A 15,864-nucleotide genomic window follows, 5' to 3' on the forward strand; every position below is an offset into this window, starting at 1 on the left:
ACACTTATTGCTGCATTAAATTTAATTTTAATAAATAGACCCCTATGTCGCTAATTGTCTGCACTCTCCTCAACCCCTGGTTAAAAATCTGTTCTCCTTAAGCATATTGGGAGTCCTTTGCAACGCAGGAAACATTTTAACAACAGTAGATATCTGTGAATTTTAATCAGCACTGTTTTGATTTCTGGTGTGTTAAATATTTGATTAGTTTGTGGATATTTGTGAATTCCTTTTTTATAAAGTAATGTCAAGCAAATGTACTCATCAGGACAGATGGGTGGTTTTATGGAGGTCATTATATAAAAATAGAGCAGAGAAAGAAATGAGTATGAATTACACATGAGATTAAATGATGATAAATGTGAGGTTTCTAGTAAGTTAGGTTATTTCCTAAAAGTGGAATAAAATATTGTCATATAAACTGTATTACATATGAATAATTGTAATTTTTAATAGACTTTGGGGTATATTTACTAAACTGTGGTTTTGAAAAAGTGGAAATGTTGCCTATAGCAACCAATCAGATTATAGCTATCATTTTGTAGAATGCACTAAATAAATGATAACTAGAATCTGATTGGTTGTTATAGGCAACATCTCTACTTTTCAAACCCAATGGAAACTCACAGCTTGATCCATTTACCCCTAAGGCTGCATAACCATGGTCCTGTTTCTCTATCCACTGTTTTAGGTCTTTGCAAAATAAAGCTTATAATACTTCTGAAACAGAAATCACTGATGCTTGAAGTACATGCAACATTAATTTTGAATTGTAGAATTGCAATGACCAAAATAAAATAAATATACACCAAAAAGTGGTCATGGCTAAGCCATGATGACATATGTATTTCTCCACAAGTGTAACTGACACCTATTTGAAATGTAAGAAATTGACTACATATAGATCAGGCAGAATGTACCACAAATGAAGAAGTAGCACTGGGTGTATGCAGCCTTACATTCATGCCCAGGCAAAAGATGGCAACTCCTAGAGGTTCCCAGATCCTAGAGGAAAGTTTGCCCATCAAGGCTATATTAGTAATCCTCAGAATTGTGTGTATTTTACATTTTCTTACCTTATCATACCCTTCCACTGTAGCTCAATATCCAGTGTTTTGGCAAGAAGTGCTCTGCTTTTCATCACCACACCCTCCATGGATCCAGCTATTAATGGTAGCCCCTGGTACTAGTGTGTCGGCTACAAAACTTTTGAGTATGTTCCGGACAATTTTATGCCCCCGGTCTATGGATAGGACTGTAACTGTCGTTGAAGTTACTTCCACATCTGAGGAAAACATTGGTGACCTAATCACAGAGGTCCTCCTTCATAATGGAGGACTCGTAGATCTTATAAAACAGATGAGGGGGTAAATGTATCAAGCTGCGATTTTTTTCGGCGATTTAAAATCGTCGCAAATCACAGGATATGGATACGGAAATATCTAATATGATATGATTTTTATCTCAACATTTTTTTTATTACGTCTAGTTCTTTCTAGTACGTAGCATTATTTTTGTCATTAAAATATATAATGTAAAATAGAGTAAGCAGTGGCACAAACACTGGGTTCAGTTTTCATAAAACTGAGCCTGAGCATCTCTAAAAATAAGTCGTAAATTACATCACAATTTCGACAGTCTGTATCCTTGCAGCTACAAACGAATCCATTACTGCACCATCCTGAACAGTCCAGTCCAATATAACCTGCCCACATACTGCAGTTGTAATGATAAACCCTATACAACATATATAAAATTCAATATGTCAAGAACTGCACCGTCCCGATGTGTGCAGTTCTCAACATATTGTATTTTATATATGTTGTATAGTGTTTGTCATTACAACTGCAGTAATATATGCCCCCACTCATCATCACTCACTACTCCTGCTCAATTCTTTTACTACTCACCTCTGCTCCTAATGCTTGGCACTAAATGTTTCTGCCTTCTCCTCCAAAGATGCCCACTCTACCACCCCGCTTCTACATATTGGGCCTGATTCATTAAGGAAAGTAAAGCAAAAAAATTAGTAACTTTGAACCTTGGCAAAAAGATGTTGTATTGGAGGGGAAGGTAAATTTAAAATGTGAGGACAGATTTATAATTGGGGCAAAGCATTTTCTAGATCAACTTTTAATGTGAGTATAAAAATAAAGCTATCAAGTATTTGCATCCTGCATGAAAAAACAACCAGTGTTTTACTTATGTGCAAAATAATAAACTAATTTGCACCCCTTGCATTGCAGCATGGTTTTGCCAACGTTCAAAATTACTCATTTTTTTTGCTTTACTTCCCTTAATGTATCAGGCCCATTATGTTTACCTTGGTGAACAATGCTTGAGCTGGGCTTTTTAACTGAGCAGATTGTTGCAATGTGTGAATGGCTGCTGAGAAGTAGAATGCATATGAAGCATGTGTAAATGTAATCGGTGTGAGTGGCATTAGGCATAGAAGGATCTGGATGTGAATAAGAGCTAGCCTGACAATGGGGGTTGGTTATATGTATGTATATATATGTAGAGTACAACTGCATGTGTGCATGTATGGGGTATAATGTGTGTGTATGTGTATATGGTGTGTTATTTCCCCTTTGGGTGATCTGTGTGCCATCCCTAGAGTAATGTGACAAGTTTGGAACTACCTATGGCTAGTGCTTAGTGGAGGGACTCATAGCATTTATAATTGGAAAAGCTTTGACCTCAATTGAGTTAGACCTCAAGTCTATGTTTTGAGCGTAACTACTACCTCACATTCAATCCAAATCCCAATCAGGTTTCAACTCATATTTCAGTGCAAGAGTCTTTCTTCCTGAATACATTATTGGTATTGCAGGAGCTAGGCATAGCTACAGCTCAGTTTGTGGCAAGTGCTTGTTAGCATGAGTACAAAAAGGGAGACTCTGAAACTTTACTGTAACAAGTGGTATATTCAAGAGCTAGAGTCTGAGTTCTGACAGAGAAGCTTTGGAACCCAAGGATGTATAGAGAGCAGGGCTGCCATTAGGGGGGTATGGCCAGTACAGCTGTGAGGGGCCCAGAGAGACTAGAAGGCCCAGACAGAAATATTGGTCTGTCCGGGCCGACTGGACTGTCTGGGCCCTTCAGTCTGTCCAACAGTGCTCCCTTCTCCTCTCCTATCTCTCCCCTCCCCTATCAAATTAATGGGCAGTTAACTCATCTACTTATCCACGATTCTGCGGCTCCCAGGCTCTGATAGGCTGGGAGCGCGCAGTGCAGGGACGTCATCACTGCACTCTGTGCTCCCAATCTATCAGTGACCGGGAGCTGTCGCATCGCGGAGGAGAAGGTGAGTTAATTGGGTATTAATTTGATAGGTGAGATAGGAGAGGGGGTCATTTACTGGGACGTGATTGGGGAGAGGGGGACATTTACTGGGACGTGATTGGGGAGAGGTGGACATTTACTGGGATGTGATTGGGGAGAGGGAGACATTTACTGGGATGTGATTGGGGAGAGGGGGACATTTATTGGGTTGTGATTGGAGAGAAGGGGACATTTACTGGGATGTGATTGGGAAGAGAGGGGCACTTATTGGAATGTGATTGGGGAGAGGGGGACATTTACTGAGATGTGAGAGGGGGACATTTATTGGGATGTGATAGGGGAGAGGGAGACATTTTACTGGGATGTAATTGGTATGAGGGACACAAGTGGGATGTAATTGGGAAGAGAGGAACATTTACTGGGATATGATTGGGGAGAGGGGGACCTTTACTGGAGAGGAGAAAATTTACTGTGTTTGGGAGGGAAGAGGGGAACATTTATTATGATAGGATGGGAGGAGGGAAACATTTACTTTGATGGGATAGGGGAGAGGGGTTATATTTACTGTGGTGAGAGGGTGACAGACCATTTACTCGGAGGAGGCATGTATTGTGATGAGGGGGGGGGGTTGTATCTACTGTGATTAGGGAGTGGGGGAAGACATGTACTGTGATGAGGAAGTGTGGAGGCATGTACAGTGATGAGGGAGGAGTGTGCATGTACTGTGATGAGGGATGCATGTACTGTGATGAGGAAGTGGGGGGAGGCATGTACTGTGATGAGGGAGTGGGGGGAGGCATGTATAGTAATGAGGAAGGGGGGTACATGTACTGTGATGAAGGGGGGTACATGTACTGTGATGAAGGATGCATGTACTGTGATGAGGGAGTGGGGGAGGCATGTACTGTGATGAGGAAGTGGGGGGAGGCATGTACTGTGATGAGGGAGGTGGGTGCATGTACTGTGATGAGAGAAGCATGTACTGTGATGAAGGAAAGGGGGAATGTACTGTAATGAGGGAGGGGGGGCACATGTATGGCGAAGAGGGAGAGGACATGTATGGGGAGGGGAAGGGGGGTCCTGCCAGATTAATTAGTACTGGGCCCCACAGTTTCTGATGGCAGCCCTGGTAGAGAGAAAGGAGTTAGTGTTACTATGGGTAATTGCAATGAAAGAATGGAGGCACATGCAAGCCAGTTGTTGGCATTCTGACCTGCTAATGAGTGGAGAATGTAGGAGGCATCACTAAACAAATATGTGTAAGAGACTGTCAACTTATGAGTACCATGTGGAGCATAATGAAGAACAGCTAAATGTCAATATTCCCAGTGAGCTTTGAGTTATAGCCATCTCTGCATGCTCTTCATTTGAAATCCTGACACATATCCTACATTCAAGAATTACTGCTTCAATCAGGCTGGAACATAAACCCTAGGGTTGCACCATACCATTTCCTACATTTTAGCCCCACTGTAAGGAGGTACCTGACCCCGAAGTTCATGGGGACAGTTTGGTCCTGTTTTGTTGCTGTGGCCTTTTGTCAGGAGCTTTGAGCTGGGAGTTTGAGGTCTGCAGGCACCAGGTGTTTGCCTGAGTGCTCCCTGTGTTCGTGCCTTGGAAAGGAAAGACTGGTGTCCACTTGGTGTACTCATTAGAGGGCAGTGGAAGTGAGCACTGCTGTTTATATTACGAGACACAGTCTGCTTCATTGTGAAAGCCAACAAAACATCAGGGTTTAGTAGCGAAGAATTACTTCCCTCACTTCTCTCTCCTTCTGCTGTTTAAGAGGTCTCTGTGCCTTTATGAACATTGCAGAATCTAGAATGTATAGATACTGGAGTGACATTGAATACATACACATATTGGGTCTTATGCTCAATTATACCACTTTCACATTTGCATCTCTGCAATATCCTGGGTTTTTCAAGCCGGGTTTTTGCCATGTCACAGAGCATCCCAGCTCAGAGACCCCGTTCACACTGCACCTTGGACATAAGAATCTCATACTGAACCTGGGTCTGCCCTGGAAATAAGTATCAATCATCACAAGAGGAGCTTTGATTGGCTGAAAAATGGTGAGGTCATCTAAAGGGGATTTTTTTTTTTTGCATACAAAAATGAGGCCAAAGTGGGTGGTGACTGTTTACAGCATTGCTTTAATCATGGCCGATGAGTTACTATTGTGTAGCCCGGAGTTGCTGTTTAATTGCCTTTTTTGGCTGTTTTATACACTAAATGAGAGCTTGATGCAGCTGCTAACACTGTTTTTTGATTTCCTCCTCTCCTCTAATGGCCAGCAGCTCACGCACTTCATCCACTAGCCAGTGTGCCATGCTTTCTCCTATCTCTCTTCTCTGCAGCATTGAAATGACATCCTCCAGCATCCCTAACCCCCCCAATCAGCTTATTTATGTGAGACCCGGATTGAAAAACTCGGGTCACACTGCAGGCGACCCTGGACTGACAAGGGAATAACCCTGCAAAAATCCCGGGTTTAATTCCCGGGTCATCAGACTCGGGATTTTGCACTGACCCCCTTTCCCACTGAGCCACAACCCGGGTCGTCAGAGCTCGCCCCTGCAAAAACCCAGGTTTTTAGGGAGTGTGAATGTCGTATTAGACACATATGCATCAACGCTATTAGGTTTGATTTGAACTTAAAAAAAAAACCTGCAATAAAGCAGTTATATTCTTCTGTTTTCTGTAGGAATGAAAGTATCAAAAGATGAATTTAAAAAAATGAACACAAAATCATATAATAGGTGCACAATTAATGAAGAAAGCACCTATCTGTGTGGGTCTGCCTTAGTTTTCACTTGCTGTAATTTGTATGTGTTATCACGTTTCTATCCCTGCCTCTCTAAGCATAAGAGGTGTAAGTACCAAATCTTTTTATTTTATTTGTTTATTAATGTTATATTCTGTTTTATCATATATATTCTTAATACAATAAATTGTTAGTATAGGGGCATGTGACTATTATTAGGTTATTGTTTCTGATCCAGAAGCGCTGGAATTTTTGCTATAATTAATGAGAGGCTCAATTACTGGAGGTTCTAAAGTATTGTGAAAGGGTTCTTTAGTAGTTATAAATATTTTCCCCACATCAACAAGATATCTTCCTGACTGTGTGATGGTGTTTTGGTAAGCACTTCACTGGGTGGCAAAGAAGGAGTACAGTGTATCTTCTATAGGATATTAGTAGTGACAAATTGCCCACAACTCGTATCAACAAAAATACTACACAAAATCAAATAGTCTCACTTCCAATTTATAGAAAATAGTCTTATGTTAAAGGTTTGTTTTGCAACCATTTAGCCAATGTGTACTTGCCAATGTTAACTGTAAACCATGTTGAAGGTTCATTTACTTCATGTGCTCCACTGTGGAACACAAGGTTACTTCCAGGTTCTGTCTTTTAGTAGAAGTGGCTTTGCGGAGTTGATGTTTTACACTAAAATTCCTCTTTTACTTATTTAAGTTACTTTACATGTATAGAATGGTTGTAGGTCTTTTCCAATTTATAGGAATAAAATATGATTTTTCAGTTCTTATTAGTTGGGTACTCGCCTTTTGTTTGTAAGTGGTTTCAATATCCATATCCAACGCTTTTCAGCTTGTAAAGCTTCCATCACAAGTATAATTTACTAGGCTTTGTAAAGTACCTTGTACTGCCAGCGCCTCCTTAAATTCACAGCTTAATAGCACAAATCATAGTGTGGCCCTGCAAAGTCACGTCATTGGAGCCTGCCGGGATCTTCAATCATCGGAACTGTTTCAGGTGTGTTTTTCAAGCTGTCACTATTAGCACTCTGTCGGAGATTAGACGTTCGGTGTCATCATGTCAATGTATGTCGGAATTTCCATGATAGATATAATTTGACTATATATGATTTATGATATGATATGCTTCTGAGCATCATTAGCTATTTATTTGCAATGTAGTGGTCCGTATTCAAGCGTATATAGTCCCTAAAGATAATCTCATCTCGGATCTGATCAAAGAATCATCTGGTTCATTTCAGTTTAGGAATAATGATTGCCCCTAGATAGGTCAGGTCCTAATGCATGTTTTTATCCATATTGTGCATAGTAGGACCAGTGACCTGAGGGTGTTCTGTGGGGGTATGATTAGTGATTCTTGATATCATAGAGCTCTACTCACCTCTATTGTCTCAATGGCCTATTTGGAAACTATGGATTCTATCTCAATGTCAATATTTAGGCCCTTTGATGCCATCATTTAAAGTGTGTATGTCCATTTAGATTTCTCCTTATTTATTGTGTTCCCATAGTCTCCCCCTCTCCAGTTTGTTTTTCTTTCTTAATAGCTAGAATAATTAGACAGTTAGGGTCACAGTTGTGTTTTCCTCTGAAGTGAGTTGACGGACAACGGTGTTCCATTCCTTTACGTATATTTCTCAGTTGCCTCCTGTTGCAAACCCCAACAACTGGATCACCTCCGCATACACTTATAGCCAAGATATTATATTATAAGCATAGAGATACGATTCTTAGAATGGCAAGACAGAAGGGTCATTTCGAAGCTTCACATTTTAATGTGATTTGTTTTTCCTATGCATTTGTTAACATATGTTATTGTATGCCATGCATATTTATGCTACTTGTTATATAAGTTAGACAAGTTATTCTTAAATGTCGCCAGGTAGAGTATTTAATCAGGGATAAGACAGAACAAGATGTCTAGGTTAAACAATTAGCATATGCAAATATAATACTATCAAACTTGTCATCTGATCAACAAGGTCATTGTATACTAGTACCATGGATTAGACTCCTAGGCACCTTCTCCCCAGGGACCAATGGTCCCCAACCACCATGCGTGGATACACAAATAATAATACATTTATTAATACATACAACATATATAACATTAATAAAAATCAATAAAATTCAATACAGATTCCAATTTGAAATTAATTGAATCTGTGCATAAAAACCAAAGTAATAAAAATCACATGTGGATCACAAGATTGTAATTGGAGTATATATGCACACAGCACAAACAATTTTCAACCAAAAATCAAGATGGGGAACTTGAGCTCTTTGTATAAAGTCATAAAGCAGTTCCGGACTGGGACTAAAAATCAGCCCTGGCATTTAAAGTACACAGGCCCACCTCAGTTCAAGTATGAAAGAAACTGTGTGCCGGCGCTCAGCGGCTGCGCCGAAGATGGCGTGGCCACATTGTGTTGTGGGTGTAGCCAACATGGGGCATTGATACATACATTATAATAAAACATTACATTTATCATGCCCTCCCAGCCACATCACGCCATCCCCAGTCCCCTGTACTTATCTATGCTTCTGGTGCTGCTGACATCCATAAGGATGGGAACTTCCTGCAGAGTGAGCAGGGAAGCTCTTTGTCTCACGAGATTACCAAATCTTGTGATACTTAGAGCTCCTCGGCTTGCTCTGCAGGCTGTGTTCTGTCCCTAACCAGAACTGGATTAAGGCTCAGGGGGCCGGGGGTATTTAATACACCAGAGCCCCTATTATGTAACATGGTTATCATTGTAGACAAATACACAGGCAATACTGTGTGCACTAGCTCTGCCTTCACTAAGAGTACGTTATGAAGCGGGACATACCTCCCAACTGTCCTTGCAGTCGGACCAAATCCTGACTAAGTGAGACAGTAACCCAAATTCAAGACTGTCCCACCAGATTCAGGACAGTTGGCAGACTGTCCTGCTCTCTCCTACCTGTCTTGCTCACTTTCACCACTTGTAGCAGCTGGTTTCTTTAGCTCAGTTCTTTCTTGTCTTGATCCTGGAATATTGGATGCCCTATTTTGAAAAAAATGGGGTACATGAGATTTAGATAACTTCAAACAGCCCTGGTGTTAAAACAATAGCACTCACATTTTATAATTAGGCCTCCCTCCAGTCCCTACAATAATAATATTCACATTTAATAAGTAGACCTATTTCCCTCCAACCAGCCCCAACATTAAATTAACAATATACCCATTTACTCAAAACATATTTCCCTCCCTCCAAACAGTCCCAGCAATAAATTAAATAGCATTAAAGTTTAATAAATATAGCCTTTTGCCACAACCATCCCCAGCAATAAATAATTCATACTCACATTAAATAAATAGTCCTCCTCCTCCAAATCAGCCCCATGTTCAACTGATAGCCCTAAACCACCCCAGCATTAAATTAAAGGTTCCTTCATCTCACCTTGAAAAATTAGCCCCTACCTACACTCTACCATTAAATAGCCTACCTGAAACAATATATTAAGATCCTCCCTTCCCTCACATATTATAATAAAATACTGTGCCCACACGCGCACAATATGAACATGGCCACACACACAATATATATATATATATATATATGTCCAGACTCCACACAATGTACTAATACACACACAATTGCCAGTCAGACACACAGCCCCCCAGAAGGGAGAGAGACACAGCCCCCCAGAGAGGGAGAGAGACACAGCCCCCCAAAGAGGGAGAGAGAGACACACACAGACACACAGCCCCCCAGAGAGACACAGCCCCCCAGAGAGAGACACACATCCCCCCAGAGAGATTGAGACACACACACAGCCCCCTAGAGAGAGAGACACACACACACACAGCCCCCTCTCCAGACAGTGAAACACAGCCCCCCCCATTCAGTGAAACACAGTCCCCCCAGTCAGTGAAACACAGCCCCCCCCAGTCAGTGAAACACAGCCCCCCCAGTCAGTGAAACACAGCCCCCCTCCCAGTCAGTGAAACACAGCCCCTCAGTGAAACACAGTCCCCCTAGTCAGTGAAACACAGCACCCGCCCAGTGAAACAAAGCTCCCCCAGTGAAACGCAGCCAGCCAGCCCGTCCCCCCGTCAGCTAGACACACTTAACTTGTTGCTCGTCGGAGGGAGTTTCAATGTGATGTGCGGCCGATGCCAGTAATCACATGGGATGTGCACCATGTGACAGGTGCCGTCCCATGTGATTAAACATGGCCGCACATCACATTGAAACTCCCTCTGCCGAGCAGCACCCGAGCAGCGTGCAGTGAGCTGTGCTGCTCTGGCGGGCATGTTGCCCCGCCGGATCGGCCCAACTAGCCATCGGCCCTTCAGAAGAGCTCGATGGCCAGTCCAGCCCTGTCATTAAGTGTCAATAATTACAGCTGATACTCATAGGAAATAGTAGTGAGTGGCCAGCTCAATTAAAATTTCCAAGATGAATATAAAAGTCAGTTGATCTTCCTTCTGTTGAGATAATGATAAAAAAAATATTCATTCAAATATTAGTGTGCAAAATGGACTGATTATTAAACTCTAGTGTGCACCCTATCTATTTGATGTAGGGCTTCAAATAGTATGTAGATATAATCAGGAATTTTGCATTTAAGAAAGCATATTATTCACTTGCATAAATACAACCTCTTTTTATATTAACTAGTGGATGAGATCCTCACTCAGTGATAAAGCAGATAGCTGATTAGGAAGCCCTCATTCCTTTCCCTACTACCCTGATGCTCTAGAGGCAGGGGGAGTAGTGTACCAATTTGAAAGCATTGCGGGTATGCGGATGGTTGCTCTGGACAATATGCATACACATCTCTAGGACGTATGGGTGGGAAGGGAAAAGTGACAGGGGCTGAGGGATTCGGTAACATCAATTATCTTGGTTTACCCTGACTTATCCCCGAGGTCTTGTTTACTCCCTAAGTGAAGGATCCGCATTTCTACAATTGGTGGTGACATACCTATGGCTGGAATTTGGTTGGATTAGGAACACAGTAGGGGTCAGGTGGAAGCGGGAGTTATGTAAAGACTCCCAGCGGATGTTGTTTTGGGAAAAAATTTGGGCCACGGGTTAACAAGTCACTTTGCCAACGCCATGATCAGCAGTCAAATAGTTAAGTCCCAGCCAGATCTCCAGACTGGCATGGGAAATCTTGGATGTGTCACCCACCAAGACCCCTGATTTGTCACCGGCAAGAATGCCTGATTCGAGCCCAAATTTGAAGCAAGGCAACTTGGGCTAGGTGAACTGGATAGATTTTAGATGTGCCCAATGGACAGGCCCTTCTTTAGAGGGTTTATGTAGCTGAGCTAACCAACTCCTGTTGAAGGGCAACAGACTCATGTAGTGAGGGAGAATGATTTATTGTACCAGGTAGCAGAGGCACCAGCGGTTGGCAAGGCTCACAAGCCGTTAGTGGTGCCCCGAGAGTACAGTTGTCAGTTACTAGTGGCAAGTCTTATGACATATGCCAGAGACTTGGTGGAGCCCCGAGCAAGGCCCTGTTGATATCTATGTCTATCATCAGGGAGCCTTTCCAGAGAGTAGCCATGGACATTGTAGGACCCCTTCCAAAACCTAGCCATTCCAAGAAATAATTTATTCAAACTGTACTTAATTACACAATCTGGTATCTGAAACCAGTGGCTCTAAACTCCTCCACGCAGTACACATTTCTCAGGCCCTGATAGATTTTCAGCGGGAAGGATTCCTGCAGGAAGTTCTTAGTGATCAGGGAACAAAGTTCCATGGTGAGCTCATGCAAACCATGTGGGAGAAATTTGGAGTAAATCCAATCCGTACCAAACCATACCACCCCCAGACAAACAAATTGTGTGAGAGGTTCAATTGTACCCTGAAGAAGTTACTGAAAGCATATGTCCACTCGGAGGAGGAAGGTTGTTGAAGTTGCAGAGACCGCAATTCCAAAAGGCAGGTCACATTCATTTAGTCTCTCACCACGTCGATACCAGAAATGGACAGCCACTGTGGAAATCCGCGTAAAGAGTATCCCCAGAGGTACTCACCATGATGTGATCAGAACTAAATGAAATGCTAGCCATTGGTGTCATTATCTCCTCTGCAGCCTTTGGGCCACTGGGGTAGTCTTAGTGCCCAAAAAGTAATGTATCACCCACTTTTGCGTGGACTATAAGTTGCTAAAGGAGGTGACAGTGACTGAAGTACACCACATGCCTAGAGTAGATGAGCTCTTGGATTTTGGATCTTAGCAAGGGGTACTGGCAAATTCCCCTCACCAAAGAGGCACAGGAGCGATCTGCATTCATTACACTGTGTGGGCAATTTGAATTCAAAGTAATGCCCTTTGGTATGACGAGCGCCCCAGTTACTTTCCAGAAGGTGGTGGATGATCTGTTAGACAGATATCAGGAATTCTCGCAAACATATTTAGATGATATCTCTATATTCAGTGTCTGTATTACCATCTATGGAATAAACTTCATTTTGATTGCAACAATTCACCAAGGTGATTTCAAAGGACTCACTAGCATGCACGGTCCTCACAATAATCAACTTATTTCTGTGCTGTACCAAGTTAATTCAGGTAAAGAGACATATTTGTGATACTTAGCTTCCCTATGGTATGCTCTTCCTGGCCAGATTGCAGGTTGTGGCTGAGGGAGAACACACTTTTGATAACAGATCTTGTGAAGCCATGACTGTTGGATTGAATGGCTGCGCCGACGGTTCCTTATAATTTATATACATTAGTGGTGGTTGCAGATGAAATTAAGTTTCTCTTCTGATTTGGCATGGGCTGATAATACAAATGTAAATATTCCTGAAATATTAGATGAGAAGTGCGAGTAACAGATTACTACAGGATGCAGCAAATGTATCCTAGAGTTATTATGATAATGTGTATGCTACACAATCCAGTATAGGCTGGAAGGGTCTATTTTTATACTTAAGAAAAACCACAAAGAAAGTATACAGCGCAGAAAGGAGACACACACAGTGTACAATAACACAAGAAATACCATTTGAGTGGAGTACAAATATGTATACAATATCCAAGAGAATTGCAAAAAAAATCAATATTTAATAATCTAAACCAGATAAAATACAGATGCATATAAAACTACAACACGCATAACCCTACCCACAATAATTGAATTACAAAAAAATAAAGATAATTATTTAAATATAGTAAGTAATTCACATAAATGTGATAGATTTATCAGTTGCAATCTGACACTGTTAGCTAAATCCTCTTTTGATATGGTAAAGTATGTTAGGACTCCTCAGGTCCAAAAAAATCTTTTTCCACATTAAAATCAATTAATAAACACTTAAGCAGAAAGTCTCTTCTCTGAACAAACATCCAATAATCTGGTTCACGTAGAACAAATGTACTGGCGGATTTCCAATGATCAGTCGGATACAATAACTGCTGGAAGAGAGTTTAGCAAATTTCTTGCACTTACAGTCTCCACAGATAATATCTCCAGGCTATTCTCTCCTTCTCCGCTGTGAATGAACTCGTAGATAGTTCTCAGTACTTAAAATAAGGTGCGCACCTTTCAATTGTCCGGATAACATCAAGAGACAGTGAATATATGTTTCACTTGGATAAGACTTTTCAATACTTCTGGCTTGGAATAAATCACTTCAATAGGGATTCCAGTCTGCTACACAGGACAGGATGAAGTTATATTGAGGACTTTTTCACAGCCATATTCATTAACATTGTATCCCCACCTATATACAGGGCAGTCTTTTAGCTCTCATTAGATCTCTTACAGGCGTCGCTTAATTAATCGATCTCTCACATGACTCATCTCTTTATTCAATTTCAGAAGCAAATATAAAAATCTATATATATACCCTTAAAACAGCTGAAAAGCAAATGGGGTATTCATACAAATAGATTCCAATTCCTACTAAAAATACATCTAACAAAAAAAACAATAATTGTGACTTATTAACAATCTCAATATTTTGCAATTGTCTTAAATAAAAACATTTATTTTTTGGTGTCCCACATTCGTTTTAACCTCCACTCGAAACATAATTCTACTTAATAACATCACAAAATGTAAGAATAGATCTAAATTCACCCAGAATATTTAATACTCTCTAATCTTATGATCATACATTAATGATTCTAATTTCCCTCTAATATTTACATTTATAATAATGACACACCAATGAAGCAATATTAACCTCTTTATATGGGTATATTTTTCAAGTCATATATAGAGCTCTAAGGTTATTATTCAACACCCCTAATCTATACTAATAAAACCAGTCCGATTCAACTTTTATAATCATTTTCTTTTTCTTTTCATTTTATTGTCATATTGAATTAAGACTTATTGAAAGATCTCCTCATTTTCAATACCTTTATAAAATCCCATTTCTTTGAATTAGCAGTACTCCCATCAAAACAAGAAACTTTATTCAGAACCTTTAGTTGACAAACTTCACTAAATAAACCAATTGCCTCTAATGGTAAACGATAGAACAATCTATACAAATACCTCTTCTACCTACAAGTACCAATCATTGAATTCAATGGTCTCATTGAGACCTTCTGGAAACATAATTTGTAGTTTAAAAATCCCCCTCTAAAAGTAACATCAAATTTTTAAATTCCTATCAGTTTAATACCAGTCGGGTCATCTTTATGCTTTTCCACAAAATGTCTTGACACCCCATGGGTAAGTAGTCCCTTTCTAATGTTCAACCTGTGTTCCCTGAAGCAAACTTTCAGGGGCGGGTGGTTCTACCTATGAGCTGAAGGCCACATGGGCATTTCAGTACATACACAACATAAGCAGTGTCATAATTGATAAACTGGGAAATTCTGTATTCCATACAATTCACAATTGACTTAACAATTTTTTCTCCATTTTCAATGTATTCACATGTCAGGCACGTATTTTTATTACACTTAAAACACCCATTTGGTTTAGAAGGTATCTACGTTGTCACTGCTGTCTGTTTGGTCTGGGGTTTAATTGCAGTGACTATTCGTAAGCTCTTTATCTTTTTCCAGTACCTCTTCAACAGCCTTTAACCCATCTTTATGTGGAATATGGGTATAAAGGGCTTGTACATCAAGAGTGATAAATGCAAAACCTGGACACCAGATCAAATTATGGATATGCATAGTACCCCTAATATGAGATTTTTGAGTGTTGACATGTTCCTGAAGATAGTGGTCAACAAAAAAAGTAATATTGGACGTTAATGAACCCACACCCGAAATAATAGGTCTCCCTGGTGGTTGAAACATTGATTTATGAATTTTGGGTAAATAATAAAAAATGGGAGTAACAGTGTGCAATGGGAGCAAAAAACAAAATTCATCCTTTGTAATAACCCCTTCAGAGCTTTTCTCTCCATTTTAGTTAAATTATTTTTCCCTAGAGATTTATGCCCATTGCTGGAACTACATAGGTCTTTAAAACTATTAAGACTAATTTGATAGAATAATTGAATAGCAGAGCTTTTATGATTAGTGGGGTAAAACTTTTGATTTTTTTTTTAATTCCTTCCTTACTGGGGGTCTACCTTGACCAGAAATATCAAAAATAATTCTCTCTTAGTTTACATCTTCATTAATGTGACTTTCTTCCCATAAATTTTTCAATATTACAAGACCTTCAAGATCATCAGAATCTAATGTAACCCGACTTCCTTTTTTCAAACCTTTTTTCAAATTTTTAGATATAAAATATCTCTGTAAAAAGATCGAACAAGTTTGGATCGTTACTGGGAGCAAACTTCAGCCCCTTCAACAAAGGTTTAAGTTGACTACCATTTAAAG

This window comes from Mixophyes fleayi, chromosome 11, assembly GCF_038048845.1.
Source record: "Mixophyes fleayi isolate aMixFle1 chromosome 11, aMixFle1.hap1, whole genome shotgun sequence".
Classification (NCBI taxonomy): Eukaryota; Metazoa; Chordata; class Amphibia; order Anura; family Limnodynastidae; genus Mixophyes; species Mixophyes fleayi.